This window comes from Dysidea avara, chromosome 5 (assembly GCF_963678975.1).
Source record: "Dysidea avara chromosome 5, odDysAvar1.4, whole genome shotgun sequence".
NCBI classification, from domain to species: domain Eukaryota; kingdom Metazoa; phylum Porifera; class Demospongiae; order Dictyoceratida; family Dysideidae; genus Dysidea; species Dysidea avara.
The window spans coordinates 34989583-35005447 of record NC_089276.1 but is presented as its reverse complement, the minus strand read 5'-3'; the positions used below and the strand labels follow the sequence as shown (position 1 = coordinate 35005447).

At 37.4% G+C, this 15865-nt stretch overlaps 1 long non-coding RNA gene across 3 annotated transcripts; it reads left to right on the top strand.

Annotated features, from left to right (window-relative positions):
• Positions 1-4390: 4390 nt before the first annotated feature.
• Positions 4391-6135, top strand: LOC136255900 (uncharacterized). Of its 3 annotated transcripts, none has more exons than XR_010701198.1 (10): positions 4391-4657; positions 4806-4849; positions 4900-5074; positions 5129-5168; positions 5220-5403; positions 5454-5594; positions 5645-5725; positions 5777-5864; positions 5918-5986; positions 6030-6135. It is a non-coding gene; the product is annotated as an uncharacterized lncRNA (long non-coding RNA). The 3 variants fall into 3 exon arrangements; XR_010701197.1 differs by having other exon boundaries at positions 4394-4657; positions 5129-5164; XR_010701196.1 differs by having other exon boundaries at positions 4397-4657; positions 5129-5164; positions 5295-5403.
• The last annotated feature ends 9730 nt before the right edge of the window (positions 6136-15865 follow it).

The window sequence follows — 15865 nt, the reverse complement described above, 5'->3', positions numbered from 1 at the left end:
TGCTGAACTGTCTATAAGATTAACTGTTTGCAGCTGAACTCCCTACAGAATAACTTGTGATGTAATAAAATTCTATAATGGAGTAAATAAATTAGCCGAATGCTCTATTAGGGTGACTGTTCTATTAGAGTATCTCGATCTCGAATTTGCTACACGGAGTTGGCTTTCGAATCATAACTCAGTGGTTTGTACTCCGATTCTTCTATACTACTGCAAGGACTTTCTATGAAGATTATTCCAGCTATACACCGATTTTCAGCTCATTGCTCTGAGCGGTTTGCCTAGTAGGCGTGAAAACTAATACTTTTTTTATTCATAAAAATCGATCGCGTAATTGTGACACAGGTTGGGTTTTGTGTCATATCTCCATGGTCTTTATCTCGATTCCTTTTAAACCACCAAAAGGCACTCCTACGATGGTTACTCCATCTACATAGCAATTTTCAACTCATTCCATGAAGCGGTTTACCCTGTAGGCGTGACAACAAATCGATGTTGTTTTACGCGAATAAGCAGTCATAACTCCTGAACCATTAATCGGATTTTTACCAAATTTGATGTTAGGATTCGCCGTTGGACTCCCTTTCTGTGTGCCAAATTTGAAGGCGATCGGAGTACGCGTTTGCTTGTTATAGCAATTTTTGCAAGTGTGCGAAAAGACAAAGAAGAAAAAAAAAACGAAGAAAAAAAAACGAAACTTTGGAGGCTCGTATCTCGGAAATGGCTGGATCGATTTCCTTCAAATTTGGAATGTAGACTCCCCGGACTGGTGGGCAACTGTGTAGCAAATTTGGTTCCAATCGGATAAGTGATCACCGAGATACAAAGGTGTGAAAATGACGTTTTCGTTCTTCCTGTCAATATACTCACGGGTGTGGCGCGCCGGCTTCTTGGGCCGCTGATCCTATTTATACCTTAATAGGTAAGCTACACTGCCTCATGAACATTGTGACTGCTTTATTAGTGTAATTGACTGCTCTATTAGAGTATCTCGATCTTGTATGCAATTTCTTGAAGGGGGGGGGGGGGGCATTTGCCCCAAATGCCCCATCCTGGATCCGCCATTGGGTGTAGTATCTATGGTTATTACAAATGTTTATTGCGGCTTAATTTCGGTTGTTGTGCGGTGTACTTGTGCAAAAAATCTGTGCTGAATACTAAATCCACTGCTGGATACTGATTACTCAAGAAATGAGAGGTGAATTCAATGATGCGGAATCACTGGTGAAACAGTACATCAACTGAGTTGAAAGACTGATATCACGTGATTCAACGATGGAGCTGCAAAGATAGTAGGTTCTTGTCATAATAGGCTACACTGTAGCATAGAGATGTTATAAGCTGCGGTAAACAGCAGTATGCACCCACACATAGCTAACTAGTTGTGCCTTTTAAAACATTTTTTTAAAGTTAAAACAAATGTATGTGCGTGAGCCCCATCACAAAGATGGTAGGCTTCACAGCTGCACGGGGTTTGGGTGGCTGGCTTTCTCACGACCAGGTCTGATTCCAGGTTGAGTTCTGCTGTAGCTAGACTCTATGTTATACTTTGAAATACACAAAACTATCAAAAATGCCTTCAACCTCAAGACAGTTTATTACGTCACGTAAAATAAAAAATTTACACCACATCAATGTAAAGATTACTTGCAGACACTGACTGTACAATCCAAATTTGAGGGTTCAGCAGAGTTTGAAGTTTCTTGTAAATCAATGATAATTATGATGCGACAAAATATCAATATTACCCATCCTACTGTATATATATAAGTGTTATGCATAGGCGGTGGAAAGGGGGGGGGGGGGGGGGGGCTAGGGGGCTTAGCCCCCCCTCAGAATGATATCACACTGAAATTATCTTTCTTGGAGTGGGGCTGAAAACCGTGATAAAGATCGAGATACTCTAATAGAGCAGTCACTCTAATAAAGTAGTCAGTGTGTAGCGAGCTATGAAAGGATTTTTATGTAGTTTATCAGCTAGAAATGGTAGCTGGTGAGGTGGAAAGCTCTTGTCAGTTGGTTGCGACCTTTTTTTTTTTTTTTTTTTTTTTTTTTTTGGTCTCACTTTACCAAACTATAGAAATAAGTCTGGGTCAGCCCAGCCCCCCCTCATATCAACTACTTCCTCCGCCGCTGGTGTTATGATAATTGTGTAAATATGGAAATACAGCTAGTATGTGTGATAATAAAATATCAAAAGGTACTTGTAGTGATTCTGTTATTATGTGGTGTTTATAGTTGTGGTTGAGACAAGACTAATGTTGTAGAATGTTGTTTTGATATAGAACAAATAATGTGGTGGGATGATCACAATGAAAACTAAAACCCACAATTGATTTGCACATCTTCTACTATATAAGTAGTGGATAAAAGTTTACTAACAGGCACTCCATCATATGTTAGTTTCAGGTATTTGAATTTTTGGCAGGCACCAATGGGCCTTGAATACACAATTATAATGTTTAATTTTAAACTAGTCCCACACTAGTGAGTGCTTTGTGTGATCAGTGGTACACAAAATGTTGTGTTTTTAGTTAGACATTTTCCTATGCACATGTAACTGGTATAACCCTGGTCTGTGTTCACCTACACTCTCGTAATCCAATTACACAGATCATAGTAATAAGTCACATGTCTCTTCGACTGTAACCTGAATTCAGTATGTATGTAGTTTACTAAAACAGTGTAGCGTCAACGTTGAAACCGGGTCACTACTGCTGACCCGGATGACCCACTGACCTGGATAGCAATCCGGGTCAGACCCAGATTTGACCCAGATGTGACCCGGATTCACCCGGATTAATTAAAGCCGAGGCGTGCGGTAAGAGCTATGTTTCGGCTAGTCTCGAGTGAGCGAGACTACCTTTTTGAGCGTTCGATTCGTGTTGAGTAAACAGGGGTGGATCCAGACGCAACTTCAGCCTAGCTGTAGGTTGAAGACCAAAAAAAAACAAAAAAAAAAACGTCATTACCTACTAACAATAGCTACCCCTCACCATAGATACCCTCAGTTTCGTGCTACATACTACACTTACTAATACATGGGCGTGGCTGAATGTATGTTTGTAATGCGATAAGTGGGCGTGGCTCACGAAAGAGCTATGCGATAGCGTTTATAAGTTTCCACGTCATCAAACGAACAATTTCTTTTCTCACGTGATCCAATCCGGGTCAGACCCGGATAATTTGTAAACAGGGTCTGACCCGGATGACCCGGAGAAAATGTGACCCGGTTGACCCGGTGACCCGACCCGGTTTCAACGCTGTGTAGCGTATATTAGGGATCATCAAGAGTTTTATACTTTCTTGCCCTTCAAAATCACTTGAAAACAGCCTCAGTTTACCTTTAAAACAGCTTGGCAGTATTGGTTAACATCACCAAGCTTAAAATACCTCCATGCAGAGTGACCCTAACAAATTCTATGAATTAAAAAAAAATTCTGTTGAACTGAATTTTCTGATTGATGCCTTCAGCCAAGCTCAACTCTACTGAAATAAATAAATTATACCATATATACCATCAAATAGGCAGAGACTCTCCAATTCTCATATTGTAGATACCTCAGAAAGATTGATGACTCAACAGCACACAACAGGAGACCACTTTAATTAATTTCACCAGAGTATACGTACAATGATATGAAGTAGGGAATTGCACAACAGAACTGGTGCAACAGATTTAATAAGGTACTTTGATCTGCTAGAGTTATTGATGAGAAGGCTAAAATCTCTTAATTGTGATTAGAATTTTAACTGAGCTAAAAAATTTAGTAAAATTTAGGCAGGCTCCAATATGCCTTGAATACACAATACAATGTTTAATTCAAACTAGTCCCACACTTGTGAGTGTTTTGTGTGATCAATTTAACACAAAAAGTTTCACTGTGAAAAAAGAGGAATATAATATGGTATATCTAATGGCTTAAACTATACAAATAATCTCAGTATAGCCTTGCATTATACTAACTATCTTATACTTTAGTATAAACCCCATCTTATATTATGGGAAACAGATTATACTTTAGTTTAATACACATTCTTTGTATGGCTTTGTTTACTTAACTAAATGTGATAACTTTTTAGCTTCACCATCAGATCTCATTATTGTCTCATTTTTAGCTTCACCATCTCATTATCACCATCTCATGTGACTTAAGGTTTTTTTTACTGTACCAAACAAAGTCATGATGATTTTACAATAAGTAGCTACACTTCTGTTAATCACTATAGCTAGCTAACTAGCTTCAGTTTGTTGTGATAATTTCATACGCACACATTTTCATATGGCAAAGCATATAATACCAGTAAAATTAATGATTCAATCTAAGAGCCATACAAATCTAGAGTTTCTTGCACAGTTAGCACAGCTGCAAAAGTTCGTAGTAATGCTTGTTTAAAAATTGAAGGGGAGCGTATGCGTATTACTGATGCAATTAAGTCGCCATCTTTGTCGCTATTGTTGTATCAGAGGTTGTAAATGTGAGTGATACGACGGTGTATCTCGCGGAGAGAGTGTACGCGATCGGCGCCATCGTCCAATGAGCCACGATGATAGTTATGGACCACAACTGTACATCCCTGCTGGCTGTAGTGGTGAAGTGGCGCGGCCAAGTGGACAATTCCTTCGATGGCAGCAATCAATAACAGCTCTAGATGAGTAAGTATTAGACTAAAATGATAGCTTGTACGATAGGTTTAGCCGTATTAAATTGTTTATTGTGTATTGTATGACAATGGCCTGCAAATGATTCAACTTTGGTGTTGCTGTGTACGTATTACATGTTTTATATCCTGCTATATCTCAGCTTATGGCGGATGACGAGTGGACACAGTTCATCAGCCATCAACGGTAAGAGTATGCATGGTCTGCTCTTACGATTTTGTATATTATCTCTTCAGAGGTACAGTTTCTTGTCGAACCTCTTAGTTCTACAGGCTGTCAGTGTACAATATCTGCAGTGTTAGTTTCCTTCAATGGCAGCTGCTTCCTTTAAAGAATCTGGTAGTGACCATATGTGGACAGTTTTGTTCTTTTTTCACGGAGTTGTTCAACGTCATCTAATTACTTACAGCTGTAAGTGCATTAAGCCTGATTGTGTTTTTATTCATTTTCTTTTCAATGGGGTAGGAATTACAGACTTGGTGATTCTTATTGCTAACATCTGTAAGTAAGTACACTGAGAGTGTCCAGTATACAATTTATATTTACCTTCATTTAGGTTTGTGGAAACTGGTCTCATTTCTTCTGGGAACCGGTCTCATTTCTTCATGTTTTCACTACTTTTTATCAACAGCTGACGGCTGCTACCTTGTCTGGCACTGTAAATGAGTTGAGTGCTTTCAAGAACCTGTTCCGTCTTGTTTGTCCTTATTTCACTGACCATGCTCATATTGCTAACAAAAGTAAGTTCACTGAGAGTATGCAAATTATATTATATTTAGTCTTGTTTCAGTTGTACTTAGTGATTACAAGATTCTTGGACTTGGTTATGAGTGTATCAGATGCTTCTTGTGAGCTTACGTAACACGTTAGCCCAACAAAGTCACATACTAAGTGGCTGTTTTATGTCTGGTTAGACTCACTGATAACACCTGTAAGTACACCAAATAATCCAGAATATGAATTATGTTTGCCTCCATTTAGGGTTGTGAGACCTAGTCTTATCAGACTTGTCTTAGATGTACATGGATTGTCGGTCTCAGTTTTAAAAGATTGTTACAAACTGTAAGTATAATGGTTGTTCAGTATACGCATTATATTTACCATCTGTAATAGAGTTGTGGGACCTAGCCACCATTCTACATGGTAATACTAGGTTTCCAGACAAGGTCGTGGTTTTATGAGATTCTTATTGTTACAAACTGTAAGTCCAACGATTATCCAGAATACATATTATATTTACCATCTTTGTATTAGAGCTGTGGGACAGTTCTACCAGACGACTAACAGATTGTCACAGAGTTCTACATAGTGATGATAATACAGGTAATTTGTAATGGAATTGTATTTACTGTCTTACCTGCTGCAGTTGGATAAAGACTGATAAATGACGAAATTGATTTGATACTGCCATGGCCAATGAGACATTGATTTACTAGCTGTACCTATTGTGGTTTTAACATATTTACAGAATTAAATTCATTACGAATATAATTATAGAAATTATTTAGCCACAGATTATAGGAAAGTAAAAAAAGTACAGTAGTATAGTAGCCAATATATGGTTGAAATAGGCTTAGTATAGTCTGATAATACACCGCAGTATACTAGTGATTTAATCTCTAATATATGACTGTCTTAAATGTATTCAATAAGCTTGTTATAGTAAAGTCCTAATCTAATAATATATGCTGTACTATTTCATTCCAATACTAACATAATAAGACTGTTATAGGCCTTATTATTCTGAGCTTTTTTCACAGTGTTTGCTGGTCCACACATTTTAGATATTTTCCTTTCATATTTGGTTCCATCACATGTAACTGGTAAAACTACTGTAGTTGATTTACGTTCATCAGAACTTTTGTTTTTGTTCATAACTCTTGTTACAAGGGTCAGTTGCTCAAAGAGTTAGCAGTACTATAAGCCCTTTAATACCATAATGCCATTAATATAGGCAAGGATTATGAGGTTTTAGAAATATTCCATACGTTCAGTTTAGACCATTTAGGTATGCAAACATACTTGCAGTTGCAACACACACAAATACATGCTTGTTCCATTTGGAGTGAGTGTAATTTTTATACTATACTGTTTTTTTTGGGTGGGAGGACGGGATGAATACAGACTAACTATGGTTCAGGTGTTATCAGGTAAAGCCAGGCTGTGTTGTGTATTTATAGTGATCAACAGTACAGTACTATGGGTTGATTATGCTCGTATTACAAGTATAAGAAAAATAAGAAACTTTATGGATAAAACAAGGAAAGTTGCACATACTTGTAGCTAAAATTTAATTCTGCAGGTGTTGACAACCTGCTTTGTTCAATTTATATTTTCATACTTGTTTGTTTACTTTTAATGTCTGGTGAACCAGTGCATACTGCATCAAAAACAGAACAATGCCAGACTTGTTAGTAAATAACTGAACTTGCTTGAAGTGAAGTGACTATTTCACTTTGTTTTCACCTCTGTTCTACCTTTTGTACAATGTTACAAGCAAGCAATAAGAGAAGAGCCTCAGTAATCAATTACAGAAGTTACAGACGATTTTTGTGATAGCTGTATACACAGGACACAAAGGAGGACAAAGGTAAGTTTTAGATATGTCTGCAGTAGTAGGCAAAAGGTACATCTCAGGTCAATGCAAGCACTGCCAAACAGTGAAGAAATCAAGCCCAAATCATTTGCCATAGAGGAGTTATGCTTGGTTGAAGGCAGTCAGAATATTCAGTTTTAATTTGAATTACCTAACCAATATTGATGTCATCATGAAGGAAAGGTGAGACTGGTTATTGTGTGATTTTTATGGCAGGAAAGTGGCAAGTCTTTCTGGTCCATGCTCAACAGTGCTACCAAACTGTATGGTGATACATACATATGGTATTAATCAATTTTGTCAAAAGACCAGGTTTTAACTAGTTACTTTGTAACTAAGCTACAATAGTTACATTGTAACTAAGTTACAATAGTTACATTGTAACTATAGATAATCACATTTTAAAAACAAGTTAGAGCATTTCAATGTTTTTGCTACAGCCACATTAAGTAGACGCATTCTGTGTACAGTGGAACCTCAGTTATCCGAACTCCTTGGGACCAGGGGTGGTCCATAAGTCTGAAAAGTTTGTATCTCCGAAACTGTGTATAAATAACCTTTAAAAATTTATAGTATTATCAACTACCCTAATAGAACAGTCACTACTCTAATAGAGCAGTCATTCCGTAGTTCGATTAACCGAGAATCCAGATAAGTGGGGTCCAGATAACTGAGGTTCCACTGTACTGTCCTTCATAATTCAGCTTGAGTAATAGACGTAACAGTTAAAACTGAGCTGAAATGGCAACAGAATCGTTATTTTCAGAAAGTGTACATATAATTATTATAATAGTTCTCTTCTTCCCTTGTTCTGGGCAAAGTAATCATGTTACAAAAGTTAACTAACAAACATAATTTATTTATGAAAGTACAGGTAACTAACTAGTAACTAGATACTTAGTTACATAATAGTAACTGTAACTATAACTAAGTTACATGAGATAAACTACTTACTTTTCTGAAGTAACTACTGTACCCCAACTCTGTGAGTTCACCAGCCACAATAATGTTACAAAAATGTAAACCAACAAGTATACAAAAAATTATAAATTTTTTCTTATAGCTACTATATGCAATACCAACTGTATGATATTGGTAAACATTTGAAGTCACTGTGTGGTGGTGATATAAATAATTAATGAATATTTCCTTGTCTGTGGGCTAAAATCTATTTAGTGGATAATGATATTAGTTGTAAATATAGCTCAACCTTTAGTTTTACATGGTTAAGTGTCCAGAGGTGTCAGGAAACCCCTCTGTACATCATACTTGCCAATTTGGTTTTTAACTAAATAATCTAACAGAGAAGAAACAAATTTTAAAGTAAATTGATATATTCTCACATGAATTAAAATAATGTAATCAAAATTTGGACTACTCTAATTGAACAATCACTCAGCTTGAAACTATCAGATAATCTCGATGCATGGAAATATCCTTTTAATGTCTTATAGCTAAAGGTACTACACTACATTAACATATTTAATTTTATCTTGAGATGTTATCCCTCTAGGGACCTGTGAGAAGGTTAGAGCCTGTTAATACTGGAGTGAGAAACATGTTACAAAACTTTGTGGAATGTAGTAAAAAAATCACTGACCAGTGTTGATCATGAGTTGATCCCAGCAACATGCAATCTATAGGAATACCTTAACAGCTGCAGGGAATGACTCTGGAGTCTTCTCTGCATCCGACCTATAAGTTAAACATTGACATCTTTCCAGTATTTAACTACATTAATGTATGTAATGGAACTTGTAATGTGTCACATTATGTAAAAAAGAAATATTATTATTCTCTATATGTATTATCAGTTCTAGTTGTGCATTTTGGTGGGGTTGCTACATGCATGGTTGAGAGTAATGGAGAGGAGTGGGGTACAGGTCAAAGCTTTGGACAGTATACCTGTTTTAATACTCTAGCTGATCACATTATTCTATAGAATATTCAACTTCAAGGAGATGCTTCCAACCTCAGAATGCCATGCAACAGGGGCGGATCCAGACTTATGGAAAGGGGGGGGGGGGGGAGTCAAAAATGAGGCACTGCATTGTCTCGGTGAGACCAAAAAAAAGGTCACAGCCAGCTGACAATAGTTCCTCACCTCACCAACTACGCATTTATAGCTGATAAAGTACATAAAATTCTTAAATAGTTCACTACACACTGTTCTAATACCGTGACTGCTTTATTAGAGTAACTGCTCTATTGGAGTATCTTGATCTTGGTATACTAAAAATTTTTGGAGGGGGGGTCAAGAGCCCCCTTTGACCCCCCCACTTCTATCCACCCCTGCCATGCAAAGCTATACTGATGTATGCTAACACCACTATATATCTTCCATTGTCAAAGCACCACCTCCACCATCAAGTGATGCATGCATGTGTAGAGAATATATCAATCCAGAATCAAATTATTGGATTGATTAGTAGGATAAACTCCAGTACTTGGACTAGCAGTTCTTCTGTGATGGAGTACCCACACAGGAATCACACACAATTAAAACACCACACACTGATCATGACATAACAATATATCACAAATTTTATATTTACAGTCCTCAGTTTACTGCTTAAATCATGACAGCTGGCTTGTTACAATTTACACAAAACTTCATAGCCACATGGACACAATGTTGTCAGGTGAAAAAGGATGAGTATATATCAGTCACCATTTTGATCAGTTGAGAGGAGAAGACCAACAATCTGCCAATTACTGAGGTCAGACATGTTGACCACTTGGGGTGTATATGGAACATCAGTGATCTGCAGAAAAAAACTGCAGATCACTTTGAGTGTATACACTTTTAGTGACATTGTTCGAATTTAGAGCATCAAAACTTAAAGGCGTAACTGTCATTTTAGCTACGTAGCTAGCTAGCTATATGTATAATTGATGGTCTGCAAATAGTCAACACTTATATACCAGGTTAGGTAGCTATTTTACAGATTGGAGAAACTGATTTGAGCTCCACTGCACAGACAGAATCTGTTTTCTGTTAGCTAGCTAGCTATAGTGTAGCTACTGTTCATAAATGACCTGTCTTATTATGTCAGTTATGATCACACTGTTAAGCTATAGCTAGCTTACTGATTCCAAATCATTAGAATACTCAATGACCCGGCCGGGATGAATCTTGCTATTACTAAGCTGAAAGTTGTTCACGTGCTATTCCGTAACTCTGTATGATTATCCAATTAGAGCGAGCGAATTAGAGTATTTGAGTCCTCGCTGTTGTTTTCACCATGCGTACTCACGTGCCTATCTCTGCTGTAAAACACAAAAACAAGTTGTTGGTATCTGAAGAACTGCCAGATATTAGAAGTCTAGCGAAATATGATATAAACGTTTGCCTTTAAATTAGTTCAACTCAGCCGGACCACAGTAAAGTCAGTAGATCGAGTGAAAACGGGAAGAGGAACCAGAACAAGGAGTGTGGCTGTGAGTATATCATTTTATTATTACAGCATGTTGTAATGAGGGACCAGTTGTATAATTGATATAATACTTTTTAAACGACCCCAAGGCCTTGAAGGGGTAGAGAGTGGCAGCGCTTGATGCCAGGATCACTGAATGTCACCGCAGTATCTGAATCGATCCCAGGTCTAGTTTAATTCAAGCGATCAAGCACTACAACGGGCGATCAAACAGTTGTAAGCCTTCAGGAACATTCATAAGGCTTTTGGTTGATCAAGCACAATTTTCTGACTGAATCAACTGGTAAAATTAATACAATTTGTTACCACAGTACTTTTAGTTCAGTATAGTTAGACACTACTCCTCAGTTTCTATGTTGCATCATTCTACATATCAAAACTTGTATATTCCAGATTTCCGAATGGGTTATGCCCATTCCATATAAAATAACACCGTCTTCTAAACAAGGCACCACAACTTCCATGTACTCTGGTTGACAGACAAAAAGTTTGGTTTATCAGATTCCTTGATGAAAGGCGATTTGATTCATGTGTAAGTTCTTTGTGTAGTAATGAAGGGGAAGCTAAAAAGGAGCCTTGTACTGCAAAATTTATGTGTTCAGAATGCCCGTAAAAACACATGTTTTTCAACATATTTCTGTAAACTAACCTGTTTAACAATTTATACGGTCAGAGTCTTATTAAACATCCTTCGCTGCGTAGAGTGATACCAAATTTAGCGAATTTGGTTGAGGACAACAACTTGTAAATTGGGATTTTCCTGCCGAGGTAATTAAATTTTCCAATAGGTTAATGTATGGAGTGCGTATTATGTCATCATCAGCAATAAATAACTGTCGCTATGGTGATATTTTCCCATTTCTATGGTCGGAATTGGATAGAGAAATTCAAGGGCTTTCTTTTATTGTATGGTGTGCTGTAGAGATTTTGTGAGTAAATCAGTGTTTTTGTATGTAGTGTAAAATACCATAAGAGTAGAAATTTTCGTGGTGTATAATTTTCATGGATTTCGTGGTTTGTAGCTGATCCACAAAAATTAATCCACATAACACGAAATTAATCCATTTAGAAACTATGTCTCAGCTCGAGCAGACCTATTAACCATTGCCACCAATGCACTTTCCATACTCAGACTATAAACATGCATAATAGCTATATTAATTCTATGGAATTCGCTATGTACGACCTGACGACAACACGTGTACCTGTTTACCACATGAATAGATACTGATGGCCTTGTTCAAGTATGTAAGACTCGCTTCCTCAGATTCCAGCTGGCAAGATTCTTTTGTGGTGAATGCTTGCCAGATAAGTATGCCAGCTTAAATGGAGTAGCCATATGCAAACAATAGTAAGCTGTTATTAAGCTGTAAACCTTAAACGCGACCTTAAAGCACAACTTTTGTTCCCCATGGCTCCTCGAGAAAATAAACTGGCTCATCGACATTACACCACAAAAATTATACCCACAAAATTTAATACACTTGCAAGCCTGTCTATATGGCAAACCACGAAAATTTTACTCATAAAGTTTAATGCACTTATGGTACATATATTTTATATTGGACAATGAATGACAAAGAATGATGAGATTAATTATTTATGATCAGCCTGTTTTACCAAGTTGAGGTTTCAAAAACGATATTTAACAGATATTAGACACAGAAAGTGTGTTTGAAAAGCTGAGAAAAATCCATGACTGGACTTAGGTGGCCTCGCCATCCAATTAACACTCAAACGCTTACATGAGTCTACCAGGCAGTCAGGATATTTCTCCTTGTCAATTTCATGTATATGTATTCAAGGAACTCTAGAGAGTGACTTACGTATCTCAAAAGTACCCCATGTGGAACCAAATGGATGTTAGTTTATTTATTAAGGCTTTACAGCACAAGTGCTGGACACCTGTAATGTTGGCCATCTGTAAATGCTTGATTTGACAAATCCCTTACATATGTTTTGATACAAACACCTCTTGCTCAGTATTTATGTCTTGAAGATGTTGGTATTTGGTGTCCAACTGTTTTAGAAAATGGCCAGCCCAGTGTAGTCATGCTTGTGCCACAGCTTTGCCAAGTCAGTGAAGAGTTTACGAAAGGTTGTATAGGAAAGTCTGCTCGAAAATGTACCTGCCCAGTTCTGAATACTGAGGCAGATGTTTTACTGTGGTAGACTGGCGATACACGCTGCTTGACTTTAGTAGCATAAACAAGTATTGCAACAGTTTAAGCATAGAGACCCACCGATTATGCTGGCATAATAATGAGCACAATAGGTGCCTTAAAGCATTGAGCATAATGCTAGTATAATAGACAGAACACTTGTGCAGTACCATAAATTCGTGCTTGTCAAAATACATATCACAGAAAAAGATCGATATATTCTAATAGAACAGTCAGTAATAATCAGGTAGCTGACTGTTCTTTTAGAGCATATCGATCTTTTCTGTGACATGCATTTTGACAAGCAAGGATGGCATCTGTGCTTCAGCAACTCACTGTTTTCCCAAATTTGCTAGGAAAACATGCAAACTGAGGTATAAATATCGAGCATAATTTGAGCATAATAAGTAAATACTGAGCATTAATTTAAGGAAAATTTTGAGCAGTGCAGCATAGCATAATAAAATGTGCATAATCAGTGGGTCCCTAGTCTAGCATAGATGCTATGTGACTAATGTAGATCTATGGTTTGAGTGGGGAAAAAATGTATGCAAAAGTAAGTCCAGACAAGTACCTCACAACTACTATGAGTAAGCCTTAATCAGATAACGGATCTCTTCACCCTGCTCGTGTAGAAAAAGTGAACGTGGGTGTGTATAGGGACCATAGCACATTGATGAAAAGTACTAAAACAAGCTGGAGTAGTGCACAATATTAATCACAGTAAAACAATAACAAGTGTTGTATCCCTACTGTGCTCAAGATACCATAGTGGAAATGCACAGTACATTTCTTAAATCCCAGTGCATGGGAGTATCAAAACGCTGCGCTGGGTTATAACTACCATACAGCTAGACACAGTGGCGCTGCTACTGTATGATGTATTAGTTATCACCCAGTGATAACTAACTTATCATCCAGTTGTGGAGCCACTCAGTCTCATTCATGACATCATAATAACCGCAAATGGTATTGTTTACTAATGGAACATAGAGCCAAATAAGGAAAAATTGATACAAAACACACCAATACAGCACTTAAACCAGTTAAATCTTACAAGAAAACTGTTAATCCTTTACACAGTACCACTACAAGTTACCAATACGATAGTTTAACAAATATCGAGAACAGTCTGTGATGATTTTCGCTCCAGTAATCACTCCTAATGGTCACTATGGTGAAGAACTAACTTCCTCTAGCTTTCATCGTTCTATCTCAGATTACAGCATAGCCACTTGTTGGTCTTTTGTTTCTCTCGACACTACCATACCAACTTCTGATGAAGGCAAATCGTACCTGGAACCACTGCTTCGTAACACCGCCCTTCACTACAGTTTGTAGACAGTATGCAAGGTCTCTCTTGTAGCTACGAAGTAGAATCTCCACACAATTTGGATGAAATCTTGAGCACAGTGACAGGAACTAAAACCGTAACTTAATTTACTATCCGTAAACTTCCGCACACTGGGATGTAAAATAGTTAATGATATCACCCTTGTAACAGGATATAACTATAACTTATTGTGATTTAATGTAGTGTACTAATCCAGCTAGTTTATCAATGTGCTATGGTCCCTACTCTACTCCAGTTGAAAATTTTCTTGTGTACTTGCATAGAAGTGTTATGATAATTGTGTAAATATGGAAATACAGCTAGTGTGTGTGATAAAATATCAATAGGTACTTGTAGTGATTCCATTATAGTGTTTATAGTTGTGGTCGAGACAAGACTAATGTTTGTAAAATGTTGTTTTGATATAGAACAAGTAATGTGGTGGGATGATCACTACAAAAACTAAAACCCACAATTGATTTGTATACCTTCTACTATATAAGTAGTGAATGAAACTTGGCTAAGTGGCTCCAGATGTCAACTTTGTACAGAATTTTTGGCAGGCTCCAATGAGCCTTGAATACACAATACAATATTTAATTCAAACTAGTCCATTTTAGGCTTGGTTATGGCTATCCAAGCTGTTTGTTATTTTGAAGGAACGCTGAAGTTGATTTCAGGGAATTTTGAAGGGCAAGAAAGCCCAAACCTTCATGATCCCTAATATACAGTACTATCATACTGTATGATACACGTACACTGTTATAGTAAACTACATACATACTGAATTGGGTGTCACTAAAAGGAGGAATGGGAAATTAGGAAACCGGAAATGGGAAATGGAGCATTTCCCTATAGTGCATTTTCATCATATGGGTGGTATTGCTAGCCAATGAGGGCGTCAGAAGCCGTCAGTGATGGTGCAAGCTGGACAAAGCCAAGTGCATGGTCAAAACTTACTATTTCAATCCATTATTTGGCATTCCACAGTCTTGCTAGGAGTAGTTAGAGTGCATGACAATGAAAAAGACTGATTGAAAGCACTAAGTAGCTCTTCAAGTGTTCTCAGTCAGTAATGTGTGAACTCGGCATGATCATCTTATATTTGTGTACCTCCTGCTGTGATTACTATAGTGTGATTACCCAGTGTCACAAGTTCTCCTATCACTGCTGCTAACACTGGTATATTGTACATGTGATGTTGTAGCCATCAGATGATAGCTCATGGCATTGTGACATGCTTATTGTAGTCTCAGGTGTAGTGGTCGTTGAAGGAACTTAATAGCATTACACCTTGCAATGTTTGTAGTAGCTATAGTACCTCCTACATCATATCCTGACTACACCATACACCCCACATATACTCTCTCACCCAATGGGGTTGTGCCACCACAGTGGTTGGCTAATGATAATGGTTTTGTAACTATACACACAAGCATAAAACACATCACACCATACACTGCATTTACACTGTGATGATTGGGAATTTGCATGAATACTCGGGAGGCAGAGTGGGGGCTAGCATAATAATAATAAACTTAACAAAAAAATCCAGAACTGCTCAGCCCAAGCAGCCCTAGGAAAAACATGATGGTATTTTTTTATAACCATCAGAGAAAAACCCAAAATAGTTCCACTCTGCCATGTATGCAAAATGTGACAATGAGTTATGTA